General features: G+C 47.1%; 1 long non-coding RNA gene across 1 annotated transcript; it reads left to right on the top strand.

Moving 5' to 3' along the window:
- Window positions 1-6,914: 6,914 nt before the first annotated feature.
- Window positions 6,915-12,655, top strand: LOC142046294 (uncharacterized). The gene is made up of 3 exons (XR_012655169.1): window positions 6,915-6,957; window positions 11,497-12,084; window positions 12,140-12,655. It is a non-coding gene; the product is annotated as an uncharacterized LOC142046294 (long non-coding RNA).
- The last annotated feature ends 1,114 nt before the right edge of the window (window positions 12,656-13,769 follow it).

A 13,769-nucleotide genomic window follows, 5' to 3' on the forward strand; every position in this document is an offset into this window, starting at 1 on the left:
AAAGTTATGTATGTCACAGCATAAATAACTCCTAGATATAGCCATGCACCAGTCATAACTACAGACACACTCACATCCCCCTAGATAGTGTTAGGGTCTGATGGGTCCCTCATGGATGGATCGTCAGTAGAGGGATGGTTCCTGCTGGAGTTTTCCTGTAGAAGGCTCAGTTTTCCCAATCTGGGCACCCCCTTTTATAACGTGATTCTGCCTATACCTACATTCTGTGCATGAACATGAAAGTGTCAACCCTCTTATCCCTTGTTGGTCTGGTGTCCCTTGGAAACTCGAGGTACCCCAGTTCCTATAGGTTGTATATAGTTCCTGTTATTTTCGTTAGAACTGATGGATGACCTAGATCTGGTTGTTAAGACACATGTTAGAGATAGATGTGCCTCTAAAGCATTTTTTGTGATTTAAAACCAATCTTCCGGCTAATTTTTTGCAATATTACCCTTGGTGCCTTTCTTCACATAATCTTATGGCATCAGGTTATTCTTTGGTCACTCATGTCAGCATTTCTTACCTCCAAGACCTAAAATAGCTAAGTTAAAATCTTACAGGATTCAGCCCTCCTTACTTAGATATCTAATACATAATTTTTCCTTCTAAATACTGATCATTTTTATACTTCTATAATCCTACAACTTTACTCTATTTAACATGCAATAATTATAAATAACAGGTTAATTAATCATAACATCACACAATAATGGAATAATAAACCAAAATAGTTGGATATGGGCCCTAAATAGTTTCTTTCCCTAGATAAAATACGGTGTGAGATTCTTACGGAAGGGTTTGATGGGGTAACAGTAGCACCATGCTTAGCAGTATGCTTACCCTTTTGTTCCTCCTTCTAGGTTTTTGCAATTTCTTTGTCTGGCGTATGCATTATTTTTAATCCAGTTGTCAAATTGGGCAAACAGATGTTAGAGAGACTGGAGAGTTGGCATGTGCCACACGGCACACAGCAATGATGGATTCTGGCTTATTAGAGATTCATTTGTCACTGGGGGTTCTCAGAAGCAGCCTTGCTGGTTCATAAGAAGTTCCCCTTCTCTTTCATTTTGTTGTCGCCCTTGCTGCATTGTGCAAGGAGGAAGAAACAGTAGGTGGTGTGAGGTTGTTTGGCTTTCCTCAGAGCAGCAGTGAACAGGCTGGCTAGCATTTGTGACACTTTCAAAATGCCTGAAGGTAGGGGATGGCATAAAAATCCATTCAGACTCTCCAACCATAATTTTAATGGTGCCACTGTAAATATTCAGGTAATAAAAGGGGAACAAAGATTCATTATTCTTGTGTAATGCGATCTTTCTCTGACCCAGAGACAGATCGTCTCCCTCTCATGCCCCGCTGAACTAGGAGCAAACAATGAAATTGTCATTGGAAGCAAATGCCTCTCCTCATACATGTGTGATGGCCGCCATCTTGGCTGATCCACTGGGGGATTGGCCTGGGGGGCCTCTGGAGGTAGAAGCACAAGCTGCTACAGCTTGAGCTAAAGCTGTTGTAACACACTCATAGCTGCTGCGGATTGTGCACAAAGGGGAACCTATAACTAGGGTGACCAGACAGCAAGTGTGAAAAATCGGAACAGGGGGTGGGGGGTTATAGGAGCCTATATAAGAAAAAGACTCCAAAATCAGGACTGTCCCTATAAAATCGGGACATCTGGTCACCTGTTACATGCCTGAGTGCTCTGCAAGGACGAGGCCCACACACACAGTGAGTTATTTGGCTTTAATGAAGGTAAAGTGACATATCCGCAACGGGGACCCTGGGCGTTGCTGTCACTTAGGCGGGGAACCCAGCACCGAAGCTCAGCTCGGCCTGGGTCGGAGTCCAAAGGCGGACCGGGAGCATACAGCTATATATACACAATACAAAAGCAACTCATACATATGCAAAAAGGGACTTCCCACAGGCTATGTCCGCCCTTTGGCCTAAGGCCATACAAACTGGTTTCAACCAGTTAAAAGCAAGTTATAACTGGCATGCTGTGTCCTACAATGACCGGCCACTTAGCAAGCAGGGGCTCTTCACAAGGCCGCCGAGAAAGCGGAGACACCCTAGCTAGGCCGTGACACAGTCTTCCATAGTCCCCTACATCACTCTACCTATAACACACAAGTCCTGTCACTCCTGAGCTAAAGATGCCTCAGTGACCATGTTATCTGTCTTCACCATGTGCTCATATTAGAGTGAAGCCCCCAGACTGCAGACTCTGCAGCATTCACCACAGATTTCAAAAACAAGATCATGTGGTGGTGCCACGGGTTTTGTTACTTGCTATTGTGGCACCTCCTTGTGGCCGCATCTGGAGATTCGCTCTCGACCAGTCCAATGCCCCCTCCTTCAGTTGCTTGCCCCATGTCTTTCCCTCCAGACTTGATTGCTCCCTCTTCATAACTCAGGGTGATCTCTCTTCGTGGCTTGGCCCTCTGGCCAGCTCACTATAATTTTCCCCTTCCAGGTTAAAAAAGTCTCTCTGGACAAACTGTCTCAGGCAGTCTTGTGCTCCACTGCCCAGATTGTACCACTTCCCCAGTGGTTGGCGGGGAAACCCAGGCCTGCCCGTACTCTGGGTTCCAACCCGGGACCCTATGCCCAGCAGCTATGATCTAGTCAAGCTCCACTCTTGTTGCTGTTTCCTTGGGCTCCTTCCTGCCTTTCTTCTCTTGCTCTGCCCCATCCACTGGGTTACCATTGGAGCTTCCTCTGCTCCCTGTGGCTCTTTCGGAACTTCTTGAGTTCTTGCTAGAGTCTGCATTCCAAGGCAGGATCTCAGGGCTTATTCATGCTAGAACTTCCCCTTGGCTCTTTCCATTTCCCCTCCTCTCTAGCGAATTCCTTCCAGCATCCCCCTCTTTTCACTATTCTCCTTTCTATGCCTGTCCCATCTTGGCTTCATCAGCCATTAGGCCTTATTACTTCTGACTGTCCACCAGGTGCAGCCTGTCCCGGGGTTAATTGGCCCTTCCTACCTCCTTAGACCTTGTGGGGGCAGACACCCCGTCCCAGCTGGGAAGGAAAGCCCTTGTTACAGGCATGCATGCAGGTTTGCGTTTTGGGAGAGGGGCTCATTGGTGCATCGTTGTGACAGTCGGTACCCCCACGGTCACCCCTTTTACCAGACTATTTTACATTTTGTACAAAGCAGGCTGTATATGGTATCATTTGAAAACTCCTGAATCACTGATCATTATTGTCCTAGTAAAAGTTGCGTGGCAACATTGTATGTAAAGATACAGGATTCCACTGTACAATATCACTAAGACCTGTGCCAACATATTCTTGAGGGAAGTCACAAACAAGTTCCCCAGAGACAAAAGGCTAGCCAGTGCCTTGGCCAGATGTCAATGAGATCAAACGGCCCATCACTTGGTTAAGTGGCTTTCTTTGACTGGAGAGAGAATGTGGGCAAAAAATCTACATTTTGACAAAGAAACAGCTTAAGGTTCCTGGCCACAAAGACTTGCTGTCTCCTGAACAACATCTGGAGATGATTCTTGTGCAAGAGAAAGAGCTATAAGAGTAGAGGACATATGCCCAAATCCTCTCTTCCTTGCTGTCCACCCACGGCACCATCAACCTCTGAAGAACAAAGGAAGCAGCACTGGATCAGGGGTGGGGAGATCCTGACTGAAAGATTCAGTCAGTAAGATTGTTGGAACTTGTGGCGAGAGAGACCTTTGCTTTGTATTCACTTAGCTTGTTAAGTTAGGGGGTAGTTGCATTTTACCATTTATTTCCTTGTAACCAGTTCTGACTTATATGCCTCATTGCTTGTAGTCACTTAAAATATATCTTTCTGTAGTTAACAAATTTGTTTTGTTGTTTTATCTAAACCAGTGATTTGGGATTGCAGTGTTTGGGGAAACTCCATTTGGGAAAACAAGATCTGTGAATATCATTTTCTATTAATAAATGACAGACTTTATATAAGCTTGTATTGTCCAGGAGGGTGTTGGGCAGTCAAGACACACATTTCTGGGGGAAGTCTGGGACTGGGAATTTAATGGTGTTGTCCTGCAATGTAATTCAAGGTGCCTGGCTATAGCTCTCACACAGCATAGCTGGGAGTGATTTACATGCTGGAGGCTGTGTGATAGCAGATCAGGAGTGGTGGCTCTCACAGCAAAGCAGTGTAAAAGGCACCCCAGGCTGGAGAACTGAAGGGACACAGCTGTCCATCAGTCTGGATTGGACCTTGGGTAAAGTCACAATAGTAACAAATGTATATGAAGCCCAGGTGAGTAATTAAAGTGCTACATCCACATTACTGGAGTGCTCCTGGCATCGAGGCACTGAGATGCCATGGTTGGGTATGTGACTATGAGCATTACAGACAGGGATGAAAGTAATACTAATCTCTTACCAGTATGGGGGCCAGCTCTGAGCCCCTGGAAGGGGCAGGGCCTCTAGTGGAAGGGGCGGAGCCTCTGGCAGAAGGGGAGAGGCTGGAGGTCAGTGTCCTCTAGCCAGCCTGCCTGTGCCGCCTGGGGCTCTGGCAGTGATTTAAAAGGGCTCGGAGCTCTGGCCACTGCTAGTAGCAGCAGCCGGGAGCCCCAGCCTCTTTTAAATCACTGGCCCTGGAGCGACAGCCCCTTTTGCCCCCTGCCACGGGGGTCTGGGGGAGACAAAAAGGGGCAGCAATGTTAAAGTGCTGCAATGGCAGCACTTTAACGCCAGCTGTGTACAGGCCGGTACTGGCTTCTTACAGGTACGCCGTACTGGCCCGTACCGGCCTACTTTCACCACTGATTACAGATCCATTTCAGTATTCCAGATTCCTGTCCATCATCCACTGAGCTCAGTGTAAAACCTGGGATGGATTCTCCAGGTGTAGCTTTCGTTTCTTTGGCCCTTCCAAAGTCTTCATCGGCAATCTGAAGGGATGGTCCCAGGATTCTTATTCAATCTCATAATGTAAGCAAGGGCGGGTCTGCTCAATGATTTGAATGAAAGACAAACAAGGAAAACCTGGGGCGTTAGGAAGCATGATACTGCTGAAGATGCCATTTCAGGTGAGATGTAAAACACGTCTTGACCATAGTGGTTATTAAAGCATCTATGGTGCTTTTGGTCAGAGTAAGGGTGTTAATCCAGTGTGCATGATTACAATCTGCCTACTCAAGATCCCCTTGCAGTGTCAGTTGGAAAAGGTATTTTGTAGGGATTGTCTGGTGTGTATGGGGAGGGGTTAATGTTAGAGAACTGCCACATTCCATCCCAGAGGTGGCTGCATTTCGGGGGGTGGTGAAATGGTACCTACAAATAGAGAATATAGTTGATCAAGGGTGTTGGGATCTATCAGAGCAAACATGCAATATAACTTAAAATATGATTTCGAATTAGATGCCTCTCTCTGACTCAGTGAGAAGACATAATCAAGAGACTTTTCAATGGGGATCTGTTACTGTGAGCTTTCCTTGAAAAACATATGTGTTTAAAGGTCAACACCTTATCAAATTTCAAAGCAACGTATCTTTTCATTCCAAGTGTTTGTTGGCAATCACACGGCCCTCCTGTTATATCTCTGTTCTTCCTGTTGCGCTCTGGGTTCCTGAATCTCTTCTCACTTTCCCTAGGTTTACACTGTCGGGAGTCCATGGAGATCAGTGGAGTTATTCTGGATTCACCCTGGTGTGAGAACAGAATCAGGCCCTGCGTGATTAAACTGCTCTGGGGGCTTGTCCTGAGGTGGCTGCACACCGCAGCAGTAGCGGGCCAGACATCTCGGATTGTTTTGCTCTGGCTGGCTGTATTTGACTGGAAATGTTACTGTGCCAGAGCTCTTTCCCGCCTTTAAAGGGGAAACAAATAGAAATGATGAGATGACGCAAGTCGTGATTGTCCTCTGGCTTACGCTAAGCAACTATTTATGTGGCTCTCATCACGTCAGTATCCACCCACGTCACTATCTTCAATAGATTTCATCATCCCAACCCCCTCGAGAGGTAGGGAAGTCTATTTGGCAGTTGGGTTACCAGTAAGGCAGAGAGGAGATGAATTGCCTTGTCCACAGTCAGTCCATGGCAGAAGCAGGCAGTGAACTCACATATCCTGAGGCCCAGTCTAGTCCTTGCACCACTGAACCATCCTTGACTTTAACGGTAGCACTCCTCTTGTACATCAGCATAAGCAACAGGTGACAGAGGCCCGCAGCCTATTGGCGGCCACCCGGTGCACTACATATGAACAAACCAGCTCTGTAGCGGGCCACCTCCCAAAACAGGATCGTCCTAATGTTTAATTTCATTGAATTCTAGAATCTAGAGAGAGGAAATAATCGACTGAGCCAACACACTCTGTCTGCTTTTAAGTCTGTAGTAAATCTGAAAGGGCGAGTGATTTCCTGAACGACAGCTCTTCCACAAAGATAAGCTGCAAAGCTAGAATGAAGTTTAAACCCAGTTTTACTGGGCGTGCTGAACATACTCACTAATTAGGCTGTGCAGGGCACTCAGCAGAGATTTACACTCTCTGGAGGTGCAACATATTGCCGTATTCTTATTGCTGTGACAGTTACGTGGAGTTGGATGCATGATTTAAACAATGAGCCTCATCGGATCTTTAGTATAGCAGAGGCCCCAGCTGAGATCAAGGCCCCATTGTGCTAGGTGCTGTACATTCAGACACTAAGAGACAGCCCCTCTCCAGAACAGCTTCCAGTCTAAACAGACAAGCCAATGGAAGGATCATTATTCCCATTTTACAGATGGTGAACTGAGGAACAGAGAGACTAAGGCCAACATCCTCAAAAGCAGGTAAGTAACTCCCATGAGAGGATCTGGGCCTGAGTGACTTACTTACAGTCACAGATGAAATCTATGGTATCATCAGGTCCCACACTCAGAAATTCTGAGTCCCATGCTAAGACCATAAGACCACTCTTCTTATCTTTCTAGGAGGCCAAAATATACTTCCAGATACTACATTAGTGGGGCCTATGTAAGTACCTAAGATACATCTGGTAAATCATACTGACTTTGTTGGGAAATATCTGTGCGCAGCATCTATGAAAATCAGAAAGTTATTAAGGTGCCTTAGTTATAGATGTCTAATTTCAGGCACCCAAGAGAGAAAATCTTCACCTCACTGTGTCTTTCCGAAATTGTATTGGTGCAAAAAAGCTTCTGGAGAACTTGAGACTTGGATCAGCTGACAACCGACACAGTAGGATTAAATCCACTCATCAGTCAGCAACTGTAGATAAAATAAATCAGCTTCTTAGAATGAACATAGTCAATAAAAAGAAAAGTCATGGTATTTTACTGCCTGTGTTTGGTCTTGGGTGAGGGTTTTGCCCAGTAATGTGTGTCTTAAAGGAGTGCTGGAATACATCGTTGGTATTAAAAACCTTGTTGTTGTTGACAGTTCATCTTTGTAGCACACAGAGCCTTAAACAACAGAGGCTGCTCTTGGATGGCTATTTTCCCCAAGCTGAATCTACATGTTACTCTGCCCAAATATTGCTTAGATAAAAGGCCCTTCCCCTCATCATACCCAATTAAGTTAATGGAGGAATAAATTAAGAGGAGGACACAGTAGAAAGGCTTATTTCCTTTTGCAGCCTGTGACTCTAGGCAAAAGGGAGACGGTGTGGATATTGGAGTGGGAAGCAGGCGAGCTTGGTTCTTGTCCCAGCTCTGCCACTGATTGGCTGTCTAACTTTGGGCAGTTTCCCTTCCTCTGCCTCAGTTTCCCTTCTGCAAAATGGGGATAATGAGACAGCCTCTTTTATAGAATGCTTTGAGATCATGGGGTGGGAAATGCTAGATGAGAGATAAGCATTAGTACTGAAGGCTAATACTGAGAGATGTTGTAAGAGGGGAGAGCTAGAAGCAGGAGAGAAGTGAATGACTGAGCAATACAAAGGATGTTAGCCACCCGATGGCTACTTGGGAAATCCAAGAAACCTGCAGTAGAACAGAAAGTAATAAGGGGCCTGGTGGACTCACTGAAGTCAAAAGTCAGTGGGAGTCTAGCCTGGATTAACACCCTGACTGTGCCAGTCAGTGCCTGCTGCAGGCTGTTCTGCTACGTGTGCTGCAGCCTGGCTTGTGGCGTTCCAGTCCTGCTCTTGGAACCCAGCCACTGTGGCAGGTTAAATCCCCATCACATGGAAGCGCTAGGAGTAGATATGCAATGGGACCAAGCTCAGAAGTCAGGGGAGCCTAGAATACATAGTTGATGTACCCCTCCTGGGATGCTTGTACCAAGGCATAGGGAGTTGCATGCCTAGAGGAAGGATGGCCCAGTGGTTAGGGTGGTGTCCTGGGACTTTAGAGCTGCAGTTCCTGGCTCTGCTACAGACTAGTTATGTGACCTTGGGCAACTCACTTAGTCTCTCACTTCCTCCTCTTTAGAAGGGAATAACAGCACTGCCCTCACTTAGATGAGTGGTGTGAGGATAGACACATCAGTGCATTAAAGGGGTGTGAGGTATTCAGACATTAGGATGATGGGGCCAGGGCCAGATTAACTCTCCTGTGGACCCGGGGCTATTAGATTTTGTTGGGCCCTGGTATACCACAGGCGACTCCCAGCTGGTGGCGCAGCAGGGCTCAGGCAGGGTGCCTGCATGCCCTGGCCCCACGCTGCTCCTGGAAGCAGACAGCTGCTGGCATGTCTCTGTGTTCCCCTGTGGGGAGGAGAACAGTGTGTCTCCCAGTGCCACCCCCGCAGCTCCTGTTGGCCAAAAACCAGCCAACAGGGGCTGTGGGGTTGGTGCTGGGGGAGTGTGTGGAGCCATCTCCCCCACGCCAGGGGCCCCAGAGACATGCCAGCAGCTGGTCGCTTCTCAGAGTGGTGTGGGGCCAGGGCATGCAGGCACCCTGCCTGAGCCCTGCTGTGCCACTGGACTTTTAGCACCCGGGAGATTGCAATCGACGGACTGATGATCACTGATTTATTTTTGTGGGGCCCCCCTTAGCCAGAGGCCCTGTCCTGAAGCCCCTAAGGCCCTTATGTTAATCTGGCCCTGGATGGGGCTCATATAAGTACCTAACGTATCTAACCTGAAGTAAAGGCAGAACTAACTATGGGTGTATTTAAACCCCGAGCTAGTGTCTGAGTGAGGAGATGTGTCCAGCTTAGGAAGAGAGATTTAGTGAGTCTCTGGGAGCTGCTACTCAGACTTCTGCTCTTCCTGATCTCCATAAATAACCCAATAAGAAGGGGTCAGCTGTAAACCTAGGCTACTCTATGAGGCTGTAAACGAAGGGATGTGTACACCATGGAGATCCTTTCCGATACTCCCCTCCCTCACCGGAGAAATACATTAAGAACAGCGAGATGCTTCAATACCATGGTAATGGCGGCCAGGTACGTACCACGGCTGGCATATTGATATGGAGAAAGCAGTTGCAGCAGTTCAGTAGGACTGACAGCGTGATGTGCTGTTCTGCTGGAAATACTGACAGAGCGTGGTGGCTGTTAAGATCCCCTGGCCTTTCAGTTCAGAGGAAAGTTGTTAATGCTGGTGTCCTGCACTAATCCCAGTGCAGGTCATCACATGTTGCCTTCCAACATTCAGGGCCGGCTCCAGGTCTTCCACCGCCCTAAGAGGCAGAAAAAAAAAAAAAGGCTGATCGGCAGCACTTTGGCGGCAGCTCAATTGCTCCGCTCCATTCTTCGGCAGCAGTTCGGCGGCGGGTCCTTCGCTCCCTCTCTTCCTGTTTGGCAGCACTTTGGTGGCAGCTCAATGAGGAAGAGATGGACTGAGGGACCCGTCGCCAAATTCCTGCCAAAGACCCGGATGGGCCACCCCAATAGCGGATGGAGATCTGCCCTTTTGTCTTGGCTGCCCCAAGCTTCCTTAACTGGTGCCCGGAGCCAGCCCTGCCTACATTCCCCCTGCAAAGTGGCAATGCTCAAGCTGTGGTCTGCAGTCTCTGGAGAGCCAGCTAATCGCATGGTACTGGCTCCTCCTCCTTGTTTTCAGCTACAAGTGTCAACCCTGTGAGACTGGCTTCCGAAGAGGCACCTCCCAACTACAGAGACAGCAACAGCTCTCTATTTTGTATGGCACTGTTCATCCAAGGACCTCCAAGGACTTCATGTTAGGGACCATCTCAACAGCCCTTTCAGAGCACTGTACAGGTAGATGGGCCACCTAAGGAATACTTGGATCCGGGGAATTGTCCCAGGTCTCACCAAGTCAATGGCAGAGGATATAAGTGACTCCCAACTGCTTGCTCCAACCATTAGACTACGCTCCCTCTGCATCGCTAGCCCTTGTTGACAAGGAGGCCCGAAGGTTCAAATGAAATAAAAATGGAACCCGAGGCAAGAGTTTAAAAATAGGGCTCTGAAGTCAGACTCCAAAGTCCGTATCTAGGTACCCAAGTAAAATACCGGAGCACTCAGTGAATAATTATGGATTTAGGCACTGGAGTCCAGGCATTTGTTTTACACACTATTGGCCGTAATCATTGTCCAAACTTTCTCTAAGTCTGAAAACTTTTGGAAGTTCTCTATTGGATTCATGTCTGGACTCCATAAGAAGAGGGGATGGATGGACCTGGGGGTAAATCCCGGGATACAAAGGATCTGGGTTCAGTTGCCGCGTTTGCCACAGACTCCCTGTGGGACCTGGGCAAGTCACTTAGGTCCAGATTTTTTATGGACATTTAGGCATTGTGGCACCTAAGTCCCACTGACTTTCAATAACACTTATGCTCCTAAGTGCCTAGGTTACTTCTGATAAGGACACTTAGGATCCTAAGTCAGGTGTTGCAATATGGAGCTGAGCAATGGCTAAATGTCTTTAAAAACTGGAACCGTAGTCTCTCTGGGCTTCAGTGCTCCACCTATAAACCAAATCAAATCCTTCCTTTCTCCCACTTGTCTATTTAAATGTGGAATTCTGAACCGTGCTCTTAACTGTAAACTCCTGAGACAGGGACATTTTTACCCTGTGTATGTACATCTCCTAGCACCACGGTGCCCTGATTTCAGTTTGGGCCACTAAATATTATTGTAATGCAAATATTTAACTACCCCATGGGTATGGCATCACCACAGCTGGCAGGGAGCCTCCCAGTCTACATAGGCAGACTCAGGCTAGCTCGTTGAGCTAGCGCACTAACAACAGCAGTGTAGACACTGCGGCTCAGGCTCTCAAGCCCACCCAAGCCCATAAGTCTGAGCTCGGCTGGCTAGCCCAAGCTGCCGTCCTAGCCACAATGTCTACTCTGCTATTTGTAGTGTGCTCGCTAGTGCCCTCTAGCGTGAGCCTGCCTCTTGGGTTGGTAGACTTGCTTCCAGCAGCAGCATAGACATACCCTACACAGCCAGTTCCTCAGCTGTAAATGAGTGTAGCTCTGTTGAGGTCATGTTTGACTGAAGTCAGTGGAGCTGTGTTGATTTACACTAGCTGAGGATCTAGCCTATAGGTCTCTTGACCAAGTCAGCATAGGGTTTGACTGGAAATCTCATGAGAATAGCCTCATTTCATTTCTTCTCTTTCTCTCTCTTGTTTTTGAGATCAAATGTAGCTGGGCCATGTTTGTTGCAAACAGAGGAGTAATTACATTTACTGGAAATGCTCTCGGATCAGGTATTCATTTACCAGCTGCTAAAATAAAACGAAGTGCCACTAGAGAGTTGGATTCGTAAAGTGGAGAAGGCAAATGAAACATGCAACCAGGGCTCAATTGCTTCCTTTGGCCTGTAATTCTTTCTCCATGTCTGCTCATCTGAGTTTTGAAAGTTATAAAGCATCCAGGCCAGGGGTCCGGGAGGAGGGAGTATTCCACTCTATGCTGTAGCAGCTTTTAGCTGGGATCTCAATGCCCTGGACAAACATTACGCAATGAAGCCTAATAAATCACAACAACCCTACGACATTAAGTATGGAATTACATGACTTCCACCATCTGTAGGGAGCAGCTGGTCCTGCCTTTGTCTTCACTGCAGAAACTGTGTGTTTTTTATATCAGGGTAGCAATCTCAGTAGAAAATCATAGTGCAGACAAGGCACAGGTGGCTTCTACCTCGACCTGACATGGGGAAGCCAACCCCATACCCCGCCGGGGTTTGGATTGTCTAGCACCATCCAGGTAAAAATGGATGGTGCTAGACAATCCAAACCCCGGCGGGGTACGGGGTTGGCTTCCCCATGTCTCAGTGTCTCATTCCTACTAGGATTTCACACATCGGGAGCTATTGCCATGTAAAAACTCGTCTCTCTTGAAGTGGAGACGTAGCCTACTGCAAAGATAGGCCTCACCACAAGTCAGATGAGTAAGTGAAGAAAATGTTGTCTATCAGGGGCTTTCAGACTTTCTCCTTTCATCTTAATGGAGAGATTGTTGCATGATTGCTGCCCATTCGCCATCACGCAGCCCAGCTCCCTTCCCATGGAGAATCTCCTAACACTCCCCAGTATTTACAGCCTTTGCTAGCCTGAAAATTGTGTCAAAGGCAGCTAAAAATCCATTAAGCAATGTAACAGCTGGAAATGAGGAGGAGGAACCAGTACCATGTGACTAGCTGGCTCTCCAGAGGCAGCCGGTGGCCTGCAGACCACAGCTTGAGCGTTGCCACTTTGCAGGGGGCATGTAATGACCTGCACTAGGACTAGTCCAGGACACCAGCAAGAACAGCTCCTAAGACAAAGGCCATGGGATCTTAACAATCACAAGTATTCTCCAGTATCAGAGGGGTAGCCGTGTCAGTCTGGATCTGTAAAAGCAGCAGAGAATCCTGTGGCACCTTATAGACTAACAGACGTTTTGGAGCGTGAGCTTTCGTGGGTGAATATAGCAATTTAGTCAGCGCCTTTTAATATTAGGATTCCTTATGGGATTAATGACATTCATGCGGAAGAAGATAATGCAGCAAAGCATATCTATTGGCATGAGCGCCCACCACAGAGAGACAGTCACTTGAACCAGATAGGTAGAAGCTTAAATGGCAGAGATAAAACTTATCATAATTGTCATTTTTCTTCTAATGTGAGAAGTCTCAAAAAACAAAAAGCAGCAGCCCAAAAGGGAGTGGTTAGTAATAAGCATGATGTGGTAAATGGATGAATATTAATGTGTCTCTGATAGGGTTGTTCAGCTATCTCTAGTAGCTTCGTGTAAACACCCCAACCTGTGCACAAACCCCACACACACACTATGCAGAGCCCTAATTCACCCCTTTCCTAGGGTTTGGCTTTTTTGAAATCAGCAATAACAAAATTCAGGCTTGGCTGATCCTAGGGCTCCTCACCCAGGACGGCTCAGCCCACAGCCTAGATCCTCTCTTCTCAGGCAGCTACTCGCACTTATCTAAGTAGGGAAATGAATTGCTGATCTCAGAGTCTGCAGAACCCACCAACAGTTATAAATTGCTAACAGGGAGAGGTTGTTTCAGGCACACAGCTCCAGTCGGTTAGAGCCCTTTAAGGTTGGTAATCCTTTAAAAGCTACATCCTGGGCCTTTTTGGTTTTGGTGTCATTTTGAATTTTGCTGGAGGACAATGATGTATTTTATATGCAGTCACATGGGGCTACTCCTATGAATCAGAGAAATGAGAGCTGTAAGAGACCTATTTGGTCTCTGATCTATTTTCCTAGCAATGCAAGAGTCTTTCCTGATGTACGTTTGGTAGTGTTTTACACGGTGAAGCTTTAAATGTTTTAATGTTTCCATGTCTTCTTTTACTCATCAGCTAGATAGACTGATAGGTCCCTGCCCCAATCCCTGTGCAAACAAAAGGAGATTCCAATCTACATTGTTCAGAATATGGCAAGGGATGATGAACAGCA

This window comes from Chelonoidis abingdonii, chromosome 2 (assembly GCF_003597395.2).
Source record: "Chelonoidis abingdonii isolate Lonesome George chromosome 2, CheloAbing_2.0, whole genome shotgun sequence".
NCBI lineage: Eukaryota > Metazoa > Chordata > Testudines > Testudinidae > Chelonoidis > Chelonoidis abingdonii.